Source organism: Leiobunum rupestre, chromosome 5 (assembly GCF_980474605.1).
Source record: "Leiobunum rupestre chromosome 5, qqLeiRupe1.1.hap1, whole genome shotgun sequence".
NCBI lineage: Eukaryota > Metazoa > Arthropoda > Arachnida > Opiliones > Sclerosomatidae > Leiobunum > Leiobunum rupestre.
The window spans coordinates 74,098,728-74,112,692 of NC_143388.1; positions in this window are offsets into that span (position 1 = coordinate 74,098,728).

The window sequence follows — 13,965 nt, forward strand, 5'->3', positions numbered from 1 at the left end:
CCATGAAGCATTGAGACCTATCTTGAAAAATTTCTTTGCCATCTGGTCAAGACATACGGAATCCGAAAACACCAGTTTAAAACGAACATGCGCTTAATTTAAAACGTTAACTGGTCAGCTCTTGTTTTGAGTCGTGACTATAAACTCTATTAATCACGAAGCTAATAAAGTGCTATCTCAGATAGAGTGGATGATACATATGCGGGTCAATAGGGGCGCTCCCTTCTTGAAGGTTGAGCTTTGCATGTGACTTGATGATTTGTTATTTCACCCATAGCTCAAGATGTCTGTTAGGGCTTCTCCCCCCCTTTAGATTTTTCTGTATCCGCCAGTGCTCCGATGTTATCACGTCCTGAACTTGAAAAAAAAACCATCAGTTCCATCCTTGGTTTGGAACACTATGCAGGACCACCTGAAATATCAGCGGAACTACTCTTAATTAATCCGTGAATTGAGCAAAAATCAAGAGAGTTATCTAAAGTTCCACACTAGCGTAATTAGAATCGCTTTTGCCAGATTTAAGAAATTTTAAACTTTCGATGATTTCATAGATATAAATCAAATTATCAGCTTCCGAACTTCACCCTCATCCTCGCCCTAACTTATCCTCCCAACCTCAGCGGCCTCATAGCATCCTCAGTGAGGAGGACGGTTTTACGATCGGCACTAAAACCGTGCTAACGTTTGCAAAAAGGTGGGGATTTACATGGGTCGTTCGGAATAAATCGCTTGTAAACATGCTCTTTTCCAACCCTTATAATATTTGTTACTGGTGTTTGATATAACTTATGACTGCGATTTTATTTCAATTCGCTTAGGTGAAATGACATCAACGAAAATCCTGGTTTCAGAGAAGGTATCCTGGAACGAAAGATTATACATAATATATCATACGTCGTTTTTTGAGTTGCGTCATCTTGTTATTATTACTCATTGCATAATGAAAAAGAGATAAATTAACCAAAAATAGTGGGTTTTTAAATATGTTGTACAGCATTTTCTTAAATCTGTTTGTCTACTATGAACCAAAAGTATGATACTTATTACTATTTTCTTAATTTTAAAATATAAACGTAAATTCTATGAGACGAGAAATTTGAGACACCCTGTTGATGAAAAAGCCATAACTGTTAGTTTGATTTTGGGATTGACATTCTGTTACATTTAAACGAGGAATTATGATGAAACAGGCTTATACGTTTTTATCAGTAAACAACAAATTTGAATTAAAAGTCTGCTTATTATGGTTTAGGACATTTTAAATTACTGTTAGTTCATGACGCTATGTTACGTGAAGTGAATGACAAGAAAGCTATAAATTATACATTGCATCAGAAATTATTATTTACAATTTATATATTCAAAAATTAATAATTATCTTTGATTTCAAGTTTTTTCGTGCCGATATTTTCATTTGGCGTCCCTTTTAAATATCTTTATTATATAAACACATTCGGGCTAGAAATTGTAACTGATTGCTTAAGGGTTGAAGCTTAAACCCTCCATTTCCCTCAGTAACGAAATATTGGTTTTGATTTATTATCAAATGTAGATTTATAATACACGCAGGACATTTGTGTAAACATGATATAATGTAAAATTGAAACAACAAAAAGCTGTTTACTATTCTTGTGTTTATATTTTTAAACTAATATAATACTTTTATTTCCTACGTTTATGTTTGGATAGTCTTAATATTTTCATTTTTCATTCAAAACTTTAAAAGAGTTCAATTATTTTTAAATTTACTTCAAATGTGGAAGCCTTTACGAAACAAATCAGGTAATATTTCTTCAGAAATAAAATGCTTATTTTTTAATGTATTGTTCTACAAAAATGATTTTGATAAATGATCACAGAAAATTAAACATGGGCTATTATCATATTTTTCGACCAGAAAGTTTAGAATCGCGAACGTGAAGGGCAAATTTACAGGTTTACTGGAAAAAATTACGTCTGAGCAACGTGATCTCTAAGAGATGTATAAAATTTAAGTGGCCGAAGACCTCCAGAGTTTCCTAAAGTTCTTATTTATGGGCCACATCATTTTAAAATATGGGAGACAACAAATAGCTTTTATTGTTGTATGTTAAGAGCGGTTTTTATTGATTAAATAAATTGTTTTTAAACAATCATACTAGTTTATTTACTTTGCAGTGGATAAATAAGTTAAAGACCACATTTGAAAAAAATATTATATTTTCTAAACAACAGCACAGCCGTCGTACAATTCGAAAAAAGTAAAATTCTAACACCAGAAATTGTTTTAAACATTCAGAGTATTACACTTTTAAGAAACAAAATGGAATTTGGAAAATAGAGTGCACATCAAACATTTTTCTTAGGCAAATTTCTACCTTTAGCAAATCCAGTTCTTACAGGACCAAATCCTAAGCTGTGATAAAATTATAATTTTTAATTCCCATTCATTATTTACATTTCAGGGAGATTGACACACTATTTAGAATACTATGAAATAAAATATTGGTCCATTTTTACCTGTTTCACGATGTACATGGTAGCTGAGATTTATAAAGCAAATCTCTCAACGAAATTCTTAGTTTCGGAGCACTGCAATGTGGACACACTGGATGATGCCGATCGTATAAAACATTTGATTCCAATTGCGAGAAAAGATTTTGTAATTCAGAGATCATTAAAGGTAACGACTGTGAAACGTTTTTACGCACAAGCTTACTCTTTGTTATTAGGAAACCGGTAACGACCGCCGTACGGATCAGCCCCATTTAAAACGCTCGAGGCACCACCGTTCTTAGACCCAAGTCCTCTTGTGACTTTGGATGCCATGATACAGGGAAAAGCAAAAGATCTTAACCGAAAACCCCTTTAAAGCGTGGGTAAAGAGTGTGCAAACTAATCGCGAAAGAAGTTGCTCCACTTTCACATGGTTAATGTACTTACCATTCCACCCTTCCAAGCAGCAAAATCAGTCCGTTTGAGATGGTCACGCAGTTTTAACCTTACCTTCCTACATGTTTATTCCATTTAACATTCGTCAGTGGTGTCCTTTATGGAAAAACGCCGATTTCTGGAAAAAAAATTTATCATCTGTTTATCAAAAACCGTTAAAGTTGACTATACCCTATACATGTAACCTTATCGGACTTTACCCTACACGCTTAAACGCTCAAGCAATAATAATATTTTTAATTTATTAATATAAAATAATAATAATTGTAATCTTTTCGTCATTATCTCAGTTAAATTGGGTTTTCTTAGAAGTTTTCATCACTTTGTTGTTATATTACAAATTAAATATATCTTAAGATTTAATTTCTAACCTTTGTTATTCGATTAAATATATTAATGCTTTTTACTTAATTTTGCATATAATTTAATGAAGTTACAAGTATCTGTATTCTGTCAAACCTTAGCTTATTTATATAGATGTCAAAAAACTTCAGAGGAAACAGACGTACGAGATGTGGTGGTAGGATTCACGGGAATAATGGGCATTTGGATGAAGGGATGCCGTATAAAAATCCACGAACCGTCCAGAGGTTACCAGTATGAGCGAGTGGTGATCAGAGAAGTCGGATACATTTCTGGAGTAAGAATAGAATAGGACAGTTCCGTGTTCAACATTACTGTGAACAGATAATATTTTCGATATAAAGAATTCACGGAAACAAAAGTAAACGTGGAACAGGAGTCAGTTCTATTATTCAGCCTTCCGAAGGGAGATTATTTGGTCCTGGTCAATTTCAACGGCATTGCCTGTGGTACGTGGTTGCCAAACTGGAGAATGTCAGAAGGGCAGTCTTTGTTGTGAAGCATTTTATGAATCCGTTCTTAGAGCTATGATTCAGTAAGGGTCTGAAGATACGCTAATGCAAAGACAGTATCGCTAAGCTTTAAAACTTAAGGATGACATACTTGTTAACCCAAGACAAACGTTAAAAGTTTTAGTTCAGCAGAGAATCTTTCAAATGCTTGGGGCATTCTACTTGTATTCGACTGGATATGGTCAAATAAACGGCGTTCAGGAAGATGAATCCACCGCTTAGGGTCTCAGAGGTTACTCTTAGGTATGGTCAATTATTTGAAAATAAACGGATTCCACAGAAACATCCAAATAAGTCCCACAGTGTATTGTGTGTGATTCTTAGTTTCTCACCGATGCTGAGAAGAGATACTCGCAAAGATGTTCTTGCTCTCCCGTGGACGTGTTCTCATTACGAGGACTTCACCTCAGATGTTAAAATCAACCTCGAGACATACCATGAGCCTTGAAATTAACAAACAGTTGTTGGATTACGGTTATTTTTTAGTCTTTATCTATTAATAGTCAAAACAATTAATCTCAGTTGTTACAAAATTAATTTTATGTGACACTGCATTAAAGCTATTTCGATTGTGAAAAATAATCGTTTATAAAGCTTAGCAACTCAGAAAATAATTGTTGAAACTAGCTTTACGCAGGAACGTTTCATTTAAATTGTTGGTCGAGTGGATTTGCCTTATTTCTCCATCACCAAAATACCGAAAGAACTTAACTACTGACCATTAGTCGTTGTGACGCCCCCAAAAATAATTAAATAGTAAAAAATAACATTTGTACGAAATTTATTAGTTTTCGGAAAACATTAGGTTAAGAATCTTTAAGCTCAAGAAGTTACTATTAATACCGAAAGGAATTTATTATCCTTTGGTCCAACAATATGGTGTGTTAGAGTCGCATCTTTGAAAGATATATTATTAATATGGCCAAAAACTTTAAGGTTAAAATTCGCAAGGTCCTCTGCCTAACACTACGTCCTAATGTCTCAGCCCATGAACGTAGTGAAATCAAACAATGGGCAAGGTCTTAAATTATAAATATGGACTAGTTCTATATGGGCCTGTTCATAACTCTTGGTAAACAAAAGCCCGCATATCACGCTACTTGACATCAAATACGCTAGATCTCGCACAGCCATTTTTTTCATGATTTGCAGGATCTATTTGATTACCTTTATTGTTATGGAATTTCTTGAAAATTGGTCTAAAACGAAAAATGAAGACGCGAGATTTAAGACTACCGACACTTAAAACCATGTTTGTTTCGCTATTGAATTGGTACCGGGGCCCTGGTCTTTACATAGTTCTGTACTGAGTTTTGAGAGATTGGGTGGTGGTTCCATATATACCTGATGCAAAAAATTTTAGACTATAACATCAAACCTTTACGTTTTTTACATTTATTTTTAAAAGAAAAGAATAAAGATGTGTTAGAGGTTTTAAAATTTCTTATTATAAGCAATAAGTATTGAGAAATGTAAATTAATTTTTTAAAAATCCGAATGTATGTTTTCAATCTTCGTTTCTTAAATCGGAATGCATCATATAAGTTAAATATTTATTTATATCACTTTTTAGGAAAAACCTGCACTTTATAAAAGATGGACCGAAGGAGAAGAATTTTATAAAAATCTTGGAAAACTGTCAAACGAGGCCATTTTCAACAAAGTTCCGTCGGTGTATTTTTTGTATTCTAAATATTTTTTTTATTCGTGCAAGAAAATTTCCAAGGATATAAATTTGCACAATGGTAAGACTTTTGCAAAGCGCTTTATGGGTTACCTGATTAATCTAAATTTACCACTGGAGATTCAAAACATTTTTTTTAAAAGGTAATTGAAAATGTTGTATTTCTAGTTGTGGCAGGTTGCATGGTAACAATGATCGCGCGAATTTTTAATGCCATATACAGATTGTAATTTCCCGAGAACCTAATCTACAATTAGAATGTATTTGGTTTTAATTAAGTATTTAGACTAAGGTTGTGTGGTCATTTTGAATTTATTATTACTTCCTTGGTCTAGGGTTAGCGGTTTTAATTTCTGACGTGTTCAAACTGTTCATTCCATAAGATTCGAGGCCATTTTCTGGTGTATCTAGCATTTCGTTGTTCCTACTTACCTGGTGTAAGGTTGAAGGTCATTTTATTTGCTTAAGTAAGGGTTCGCAGTTTTTAACTGTTTAAGAGATAATTAAACCCAAACTACATTAAAAATCAGTTTTTAGAATTCTCTAGGAACAAAATGGGGTGACAAAAGTGGTTAGCGCTTTCGCCTTGCAGTTATAAGAGTCTGTTTTGATCCCAGGGTAATATTCGGAATAACTCCTTCTGCGTTGAGTTTGCAAGGTATTTTCCTCATGGTTTAAAAGCTTTTCTCCCGAGCTCTTCGGTTTCTCTTTTCGTAAAAATGTGTTGAGGTTAATGGTTATAGTAAGTGTTGGGAGCTGTTGGCCCGCGTGGCAAGCAAGTTTTGGCACCACCCTCTTTTGCGTTGTAACCAAGGATAATAGCTAAATGATACGAATTGGCGAAGCGAGCTCGTACCTCTCTCGTGAAAGGAGTCTCCTCCGACGGTTGGATGGTGGAAAAAGTGGGGATCGCATCCTGGTAAAACGCTAGCGCTGTCCTTGCTGTTGCCATCTAGAGGCCAAAATCTGCGACTCTTGGCGACAGTAAACGGTGATTCGATCTAGGCTTAGGTCAAGTGGCGGGATAGCTTTAAAACTTTTAACTTTAACGGCGATTTGATTTGAGCTTTGATTTAAATAGTTATTTTGTAAAATGGGAAAATACTGTGTGTTTAGTAAGTGTAAAATGTTTTGCTAAGCATTAGTAGGTTTTTTCAAAGCTTTTAAATTAAAATAATTGTGATCCATATTAAGCTATTTTACTTAACATATCATTATTAATAAAAGAAAAGCAGGGTCCAAAGCCGTTGGCGGCCAAACTAAGGATATTTGAAAATAACGGCTTTAGAAGTCGCTTTGTGACTTAGGTGGTGCCTTGGGTATTAGCCTTGCTGATAATTTTTATTTAAACACAATAACAAGCACCACCTTAAAATACGCTAGATATACCAATTAAAATTTATATTACTAGAAGTGTTATGACATTGAAAATTAATCTTTATATCTGAATGATGGAATACGGTAATTTCAATGCTAATTAGTTTGTGTTCGCTTACGTTGTGTGTTTCGTTATTAAAAATTCCGCATAGGAGTTGTGTTAAAAAGTTTTCCAGTCAAATTTCGGGCAGTATCCTTGTCTCCATCCCCACCAAATAACTAAAATCTTAAAATATTTAAATTGTTTAAACTTAACCCACGTTAAGCTTAGAACTTGAGTTCATATACTACGATGCGCATTCCAACCTCGGTAAGTTTTTGTGAAAAGATAAAACCGAATTATTCGAAGAAACACCTCTTTTACAAAAATTCCGGTTTAGAAATGCAACGGGTAAGGGGGCTTTCCAGGTTTTTTCCTTGTACTGAGAGGAAAAAAACGTTATCTACTCCCCTCCTCAGTTTCGTTAATTTGACGTAATCCTTTTCTCTAAAGTATAATATTTAATACAGATACGAAAAATTCAATTATCCAGTAAGCGAGAGAGATAAGGGAGTGCGTATGCCGACAGGGGCACCTGCGGGCGGGGGGAACAGGGGGTGAAACAGGCCCCTGTAGAAGCCCCATTTTGCGGCAATATTAGGCGGGGTCAAAAGGTTAGCTGATTTACGAGGTTAGATGATTTACGATGTTACCCTGGGTCATTGGGTTATCTGCCCCTTTGGCGATGTGGACACGATGCAAACAGCCGTTAAATAGCGGAAACAGGCCCCTGTAGGGGCCCCATTTTGCGTACATTTTCGGCAGGTCAATAGGTTAGATGATTTACGATGTTACCCTGGGTCAAAAGGTTAGCTGATTTACGATGTTATAAAACCTGGGTCATTAGGTTATCTGCCCCTATGGTGCTGTGGACAACGATGTTATGCAAACAGCTATAAACCGTCATAGTGAATGTCACCCCCCCTGTCTTTCGAGCTGGTTGGTTTTCGCCGACAAACACTTTCGGGCCCCCAAGGGTACCGTAAAATAGCGGGCGGTCATCGGTAAAAGTGTTTTGGAAATAAGAGCAGAGTGTATACAAACTATAAGGTTTTATTTATATATTTTTCGAGTACAGGCTGTATGATACAATTTACATTGAAAATACGTCTTTGGAAATGTATTTTATTTATATCATGGTAATTACGTCGATCTTCGTAGGGTATATACCAAAGTTCACTCAAAGGGTTGAAACGAACCATCTGAAATTAGCGTTTTTACGAGCATTTTCATTAAATGTTCTACCTCGAGGCGTTTGATGGTAAGAGTTACGATTACGTCGTCGCCGTGTCCCTCGGAGGTGGTTGTGGGTCCGCCGGAGATGTATTTTTCGGGTGGCGCGATATCTTGACCCTACAAAGCGGCGGGTGACGGACAGTTGGGATAAAATTTGTCGTGTTCCGCTTGGGGTACGTCACCGGTTTCCCAACTGCCTAACTGTCCGTGGCAGAGGTAGCATTCGACTATGCCGTCCGAGTCTACGGCGAATAGTCCGGCGTGGGCCAAGTCTTCCTTGTTCACGTGTACGTTGTCCCATCGCTTGAACGTTTCTAGCCGACCGGTTACGGTGCTGAGATCCTTGTGACTAGCGATCCCGATTCTCTTTGAGCTACGGAATAATATTTCTGGGGTCTAACCCCAAAATGACGTAATCTATAAAAATGACGTAATTTAAAAATGACTCACTAAAGATGACGTAATCTACACCATGAAAAGTAAAGATTACGTAGATGCGTTGTGGTTTTCATAAGCCAGCCGCTATGGGATAGAGGAAGATGTCTCCGCTTAGGGTACCCAAGAAATGCTGGATATGCGCGAAAATATACCGGTCCGTGAGAGGTTTCAAACAACATTTAATGACTCATTTATCGTGTAATACAATGAAAGAAGATTCGGATCTGGCGTGTGATTGTGATGAGAGTGAATCTCTCCATTACACGGAGGCCGAGGAAATGTCAGATGATAAAATTATCGATTATCTTAACGAACTTATTGGGGGATGTAAAAAGCGCGGTGCCACAATGAAATCAACCGAGTCAACTACATCTAACCTGCCAGCCGAATTAAAAATGCCGACTGAAAAGGAAATGGTTGCTCTGATTTATTTTCAAGAATATTGTAAAACTAATCAAATTCATAATATTAAAACCGCTGTAAAGAAAATGTTAATACACGTTTTTATATTGAATACATTGTTATTTTTAAAGGTGACCGTATAAAGTAAATTTTACATTGGTAAATTGACACTTAAAATTCTAAAATACGTTTATAATATTTTTCCAACGTGGGCGAATGAATGGACACAATGAACTATTAATAACGTGATCTAAAAAATGACGCGAGCAATGAGAAATAACGAGTCGGATTTATAAGATAATAAAAAATATTAATTTTTAGAAAAAATTTATAAGATGATATATTTACGAGTCAAAAAATATTATAGTGTGATACAAAAATTCTGGCGGGGGAAGTCAAATTCGACAACGGCCATTCTCGCCATACCAGCGACACGATACTGAGGGTTTAGTTATGAATAAAACGGGGTATAGTCGCGCGACGGGAATTTATACTCCGTTTTTATGATGACGTAACAGGTTGTTAAATTTTCTCGTGGCCATTATATCATTTTTGACGTCTCTTCGTGAAAAACCCTTAAAGAAGCTTTGGTGACTTCTACGTTTTGATCGGTGACGTATATAAATCACGCAATAATGTCCGCAAATGCCGCTCGTTGTCGATTGAAGTCGCCGCTTGTTGGGCGTGAATTTTCTCGAATTTTGTTTTAAAAAAGTTTAATGGCGGGCAAAATGGGCCGTAGCGCCAAAGAGTCAAAATACCAAGCCCGTTTTAATTTATCAAGGCAAATCGCGACCCAATGACTGCCCGGTTCATCGTGGGGATCCAGATTTACAACCAGTGACGCTGGAAAACTATTTATCTTATCGGGTAGACAATCCGAGGCGAATACGCCCATAAAATTGCGCGTACGTCTCAAAATGTCTAAAATCTCGGATCCACGCATAATTACACGTTTTCAATAGAAACGTTACGATCTTTGTCTACGCTAAAGCTGGCTTGAAATTCGGCGAAAACTACGCAGCTTAACGTTTGCGGGACTGGTTTAGCGAACGAAAGCTCCAAACGCATCTGGCCCTGTCTGGATGGACTCCAATAATGACTCTCACCCGCGCTATGGTCGTTTGAAATGTCGAAGACGTAAAAAGCGTAGCCCTGGGCATAATCGCCCCGGGAAATATCGATCCCTGTGTTTCTATAATGAATTCCGCTACCCGTGAATAAAGAATGATAGGCTTGAATATATTGGCCCGAGTCGTAGTTTGGCGTAATAGGTTTCGAATCCACACCATCAGAATCCACATTAAGAGCTCAACTCGATAAATCTTGATGTTCGAAAGCGTACGGGTTTTTTTGCCAAGGTTCCATTGTAGGCTTCGTGATCCACCAGCGTGACAATCAGGCGAACCGGGAGGGTACCCAAATATACTTTGGGGATAACGGTGTTTCGGATATTCGAGTTGATGGTGAAAATTTTAGTTTCGGTGCGTGTAAAAGCGTACTTTGCTGCTGCTCGTGACAAGGCGTTTTCGTGAGCGATAAGTATTTTGGGCGCAATTTGGACTCGACGTACAAACAAGCTCACGTCCGTAATGATAATATTAGAGTCAACCCCGGGCCTCGTCGTACCCATTAACGCAAAACTCGCCTTACTTCGCGATAGTTTAATACGTAAATCTACTCCATTAATTAAATATTTTTCGACATTGAGCGCGTGAAGAAACAGCGGGCCAATTAAATCTATTTCTTTCGACTGATCCGTGAATCCTTTCCTCTGTTTAAAACCCTCGTTGGCCGTGACCGAATTCATTTCGCCGGGGGTATCTTTGTACCACAGCGCTCCTGTTAAATGGGACGCTTTGGCACCCTTGTCAAAATTTAACACCGTTTCAATGTACGCCCGATAAGCGTACGAACAAGCTGACGGAGACAGTAAGGTGCCGTTAAGGTAAACTTCCGCGTGATTAAATAGCGTGTGCAAAAAATTATTACACCCCCTACAACGTCCGACGGTAATAAACTTTTACCAGCGTCATCAGCGACGATTTTAGCTTTAACAAGTAGGTAAGTAAGCGGTAAATCAATGTACTCCTGCCCGCTTCCAGGAATATTAAACTCTACGGTATCACCTCGCAGCGACGAGATGGGTTTGAAGGTGGTTCATTTTCCTCCCTCAATTGACGTTTGGATCGGTGCGCTTTCAAAAATATCAAGTTCACTTTTCAACGCTTCGCAATGACCCATGATTTTAGGAGAAAATATCAACGACCTTTCTAGCTCGTTTCCTGCCTACTAATGATTTTTTTCCACCGCGTTTGGGTCTTTTCTTAATTGTTTTAGTTTTACGTTTCCCAGTCCCGTATTGTTGTTTGAGATCATCGTACTTTTCGGTGAGGCGCCGTTTGGAAGCTTCACGTATGGATGACCCCGTCGATACATCAGCCAAAACTTGTTTTCCCGTGGAGAGGGCTTGGCCCCCAAAAATTTCGCCCCCGGAAAAGAAAAGGTTTCGCTAGCTTGTACAAGCCGGAGAAGAAACTCCCAAACCCGCTTCCGAATTGCCCGTGCCCCCGCTGATACGGCGATCCTACGTATACTTGGGGGATAGCACCACCAGCCTGAGTGGCATAATATTGGGCGTACGGGCACGCTACGCAGCGTCTTTTTTCAAGAACGTGTCTTAAGGGCATCTTGGACGCAAATGAAGTTTAGATTGCCAAACTCAAAAGGAGCTGGTTTCCCATAAACATCGCGTAGATCTATTTGGATAGTATCAAAGTATTTCTTCTCAATGGGCACGTAATGCGGCGAAATGTACGTTTTCTCGATATGAGTACCAAATCGGGCTGATTCGTCAACCGCTATTATTCTTAACAATTTGACGAGCGACGAGCCCACCACTTGATCAGCGACGATATCGGAATAAACGAAGATTTGGGGCAGAATGTGGAAATTTAAGTGAGCCGGGGTCTCGCTTCTACCCGCGATAGTTTTAGTTCTTTCAAATCCTAGCGTGTTGCTCAGTCCGTCACTCATAAATACGCCATAGGGGGTAATATTTTTTCAACCAGCGCCACGTGTCCGTTCAGCGGATCGTGGGTAAGACACACATTAGCGGCGGTGCATAGCGCGGTGTCGTTTACTACTTTAAGTAAATGGTCTATACTCAAGTAATGCCCCGGAGGGATTTCTCGCATCGTCCCGACCATTTTAGGGTCAGCCTGTCCCCCATACTGGGCGGGATTAACGCGGAAATAGACGTAATTGTCATAGGGCAACACGTTGTAAAACGAAAAGGGATACAATAGTTCCACCAACGCAACTTCCCACCCCCCCCCCCTTTAATTCGATAGGTTCGGGTAATTTTATCGTGAAACAGGCTACCGTATTATTCGGAAATATCTCAAGATTTGAATTACTGGGTATCGTTAGGTAAAAGGCTTCGGACATCTTTAGCAGAAACCCAAGAATTGAATGTAGCTGGATACCCTAACCAGGACACGAAATATTCGACTTTACCCTTTGAGCGTCGCTTCTTTAATACTTTGTCAATTGTATATTCTTCCGGTTTTATAACTCGTTGAATTTTTTTTTAAATAAAAATATCCCGTGATGGGTTCGTCAGCCAAATCAACGAGCTTAAATTGAAGAGGTCTTTTAGTATTCTTTAAAACAACTTTAAATATTTCGGCGCTCCAATTTTGATCGCTGTATCCTTTTAAAAACGGTCTGGCAGTTCGGGTAATCCTTACGTAATCGCCGACTTTGATACGGCATTTTCGGGGCTTGAGGGCGGCTGGCTGAGACTGCCCTGGTTTGTAAATATTTCTATAAACTTGAAGAATATTTTTGTCGTTTACATCGAAGGGAGCCATTTTAATTGTCGTATGATAACTGGAGTTATACGAATAAATTAAATTGGGTAGCTCGTCGAGATAGCGTCGCGTGTTTTTATGAGTAAAAAAACGATACATGCGCTGTTTCAGGGTCCTATTTAAACGCTCTACCATCGCGGCTTTAACGTCGCTATTTTCGGAATGGTAATGTCTAACGCCCTCCTCTTTTAGGAGTTTTAAAACAGTCGAATTAACGTACTCCAACCCACGGCAGAATTGTATAGCGCGGGGCTTGCCCCGCTCTTTAAAAATTATTTTCAGGGCACGGGCAACCTCCGCGCCGGTCTTACGTTTTAGGGGGACGGCAAATGCCACTCTCGAAAAGCAATCTATACAAGTAAGAATAAATGTGTATCCGAAATTGTCGCTCGCTAAAGAGCGCATATCCGCCAAATTAGTCTGATAGAGGTCTAGTCTGTTTTCTACACGAATCTTTCGTCGTTGGAATTTTCAAATAACTGGTCTATGTAACGTATAGGCGTCGTGAGTTTGCAAAAACGTTTCAACATTCTCCCTAGATATTCCGAGCTCTTTGACAGAATCGTATAATTTTTCAACACCCCCGTAGCTAGCTGGATTACGAGAATCGAAATATATTTTTTCGAGTCTAGTCGTTACGTTTATCGGTAACTCTCCCATTTCAAAATTTTGGCACTCGGCGTTTTTTTTTACGTAAACGGTTCATAATAGTAGGCGACCAAAGTTTCGGTGACTGTCGAGGTGTCGCGAAAGAATTAGGCCCGACCGCTGACGACAAAGTTTTCTTTCGTTTGGAGGATGCGAGCGAAAGATGGGGGCCCGGGGGGGCGGAAGCTCTTACGAACGAAGTAGACGGTAATGGGGTGGTAGTGGGGAAGGCTTGAGGGGTGATTTTCCGTAGTTTACCCACCAGGTTATTAAATTTTGACCAACTCTGGGGTCTCGGCGCGTGGGGACTTATTAGGTAATATACTAAATCAACAATATCAGAATCCGTTTGTATTTCACCGTCTAATAAAATCTGCCCCTGGCTGTCCCACCGCAGTCGACCGCTGTCCGAAATCAAATGATTAAATATAGATCGGGCGCTCGCTCTGTATCCTAGCG